We start from the raw sequence: 2613 nt of genomic DNA, 5'->3' as shown, positions 1-2613 counted from the left end.
GACACTGTCATTTTTGTGTAGGAATTAAGCTACAATACATGACATATGTTGTTTTAATTAATAAATACAGTCTTTGTTATTTGATAGCCGCTTAAATTAAACAATTTTTATAGGGCAAGTAAAAACTGACTTCGGGCAAGTAGATCTCTGACCAACTTGCCCGACGGGGCAAGTGAAAAAAAACCTTATCGTTGAACCCTGTGTAAAAAAGAAAAGACATGCACATACACACAAGAAGACAGATGGAAAGAAAGTAGTACCCACAAATAATGAAAAGCAGTTGTCAGAGTATAGTTAGTTTGATTTACACATTCAAAAAGGAGTGGGAGGAAGTATAAACTTATTAAACCCCACCCCTCCTCCATCGAGTGAAATTAAACAGACAGCTTCCTTATATAGATAAACCTTTATCATAACCTTTTAACTTTGCCTCACAAAAATAACCCATGTATATGTAAATGATGGGAAGTACCAAATATCTGTCTTACAAAAACCTATGGTGGTATATGATATAAATGACCAAATATTATGACTTACAAGTATAAACCAGTCCAAATGTATGATATATATACTACCAACTGCCTTTACCTTACAAAAAAAATAAATATTAATGTAGATTTTACATAAATATCTTCATCAACTTGTCCTGCTATCTTTTTATATTTAAATAAGTGAACATATGACTTATACAAAGTATGAATATACATAATTCTATCAATTTATACATGTGTGTCCACCCACATACCCACATATTAATAAATACTTATTTACATATTAATACATTGTTAATTACAGAAAAATAGTTCACTTTAATACCTTCATGTCGCCTGTCTGTGAGCTGCCGGTCGTTACAAACACACACTGAGTGTAAAGGTTGTGAACGACACACAGTTTGAGATCTGAAGTTGCTCCGTCTGAACATGAAGTGTAATATTTACAGATGTGTCATTTGTTTGATTCATTCTGTTTTTAACTGTTCAAAGATCAGATCCACCCTGAGGGGACACAGTGTTAATAAAGTTAGACGTACAAAAAGAGTTAACTTTGCAGAAGAAGAACGAGTTGATCTGAAAAGAGCAGTGAGAGAAAGAGGCCGGCTCTCTCTGGTGTCGCACGAACGTTAAACAAATATGAGAGCTGAAACCATATAAAGACAAAACATGCTGCTGCACTGGACACACACACATACACACACACACACGCAGCTGAAGCCGACCCAAGAAGGGCATCGACTGGGGAATCCACTGTGTGTGTGTGTGTGTGTGTGTGTGTGTGTGTTGGTCACGTTGTGGGGACTCCTCTCTTCTGTCTGATCTCAGGACGTTTTACAGGAAATCACTGTGAACAGTCACAACATGAATGCAGGCGTCTGAACTGGAGAAATGAGCCAATATTTATTTTTAGTTTTCACATTAAAATAAAGAAAAACTGAGTAAAATCATGTGAAATAAAATAAAGTATCAAATCTAAAAGTGTTTCCTGTCTGAGGGTCAGAAAAGTTTAACTCTGTGAATAAATAACGAGACTTCCTGTCAGAGGAGACACGTTCATTTGTCAGACTGGAGTTCAGTTTCAACCAAACTTTACAGAAAATCATCAATAATAAAACCAGTCAGTATTTTATAGTATAAACATCAAAGGACTGCGTTTATAAAGTGGTAAAGAACAACAGAGACATTTTGATAAATAACAGTAATTACTCTCACTATCTTTACATGACATTGGAGAAAATTGATTTATTGTGTTAGTTCGACTGAAATCAGACTAAACTGAATTTCTCAAAGTCGGACTAACACACCCAGATATGTGATTGGGAGTTGAATTCCTCTTGCATGTATACAGTCAATCAGACCCAAGATAGATCGGTGGTTTGGCATGACGTCTGCAGTGATGCAGGCGCTGTGCCAGACCATTGTGGTGAAGAGGGAGCTGTGCCGGAAGGTGAAGCTTTTGATGTACTGGTCCATCTACATCCCAACCCTCACCTATAGTCATGAGCTCTGGGTAGTGACCAAGAAGGAGATTGTGGATACAAGCGGCCGAAATGAGTTTCCTCCGTGGGTGGCAGGGCTCATCCTTAGAGATGGGGGATGGAGTTCGGACATCCAGAGGGAGCTCGGAGTAGAGCCGCTGCTCCTTCATGTCGAAAGGGGTCAGTTGAGGTGGTTCAGGTATCTGATCTGGATCCTCCTTAGCGCCTCCTGTTAGAGGTGTCCCACTGGTAGGAGGCCCCGGGGCAGACCCAGAACACACTGGAGGGATTGCATATCTCACCTGGCCTGGGAACGCCTTGGGGTCCCCCAGGAGGAGCTGGAAAGTGTTGCTGGGGAGAGGGACGTCTGGAGTACTTTGCTCAGCCTACTGCCCCTGCGACCGGGCTTGGGATAACCGGTTGAAAATTGATGGATGGATGACATGTTGGCATCATATTTAACAGCAGCCGAAGGCTCTGCCTCTCTTTAAAGGGCCAGTGTGTAATATTTGGCATGGTTTATTGTCAAATCTGAATCTGAATCTGAATATTCTACCCATTAATATGTTTATATAAGTGTATAATCGCTATAAAATAAAATTCGTTTGGTTTTCGTAGCCTTATAATTATGCTTTTATATA

At 39.5% G+C, this 2613-nt stretch overlaps 1 protein-coding gene across 2 annotated transcripts in view; it reads left to right on the top strand.

Moving 5' to 3' along the window:
* The window catches only part of mylka (myosin, light chain kinase a), a 72365-nt gene that overhangs the window by 17879 nt on the left and 51873 nt on the right, over window positions 1–2613 (top strand). The gene's annotated exons all lie outside the window — the stretch shown is intronic.

The sequence above is a fragment of the Epinephelus moara genome, chromosome 7, assembly GCF_006386435.1.
Source record: "Epinephelus moara isolate mb chromosome 7, YSFRI_EMoa_1.0, whole genome shotgun sequence".
Lineage (NCBI taxonomy): Eukaryota > Metazoa > Chordata > Actinopteri > Perciformes > Serranidae > Epinephelus > Epinephelus moara.
This window is presented reverse-complemented; position numbering and strand designations above follow the sequence as displayed.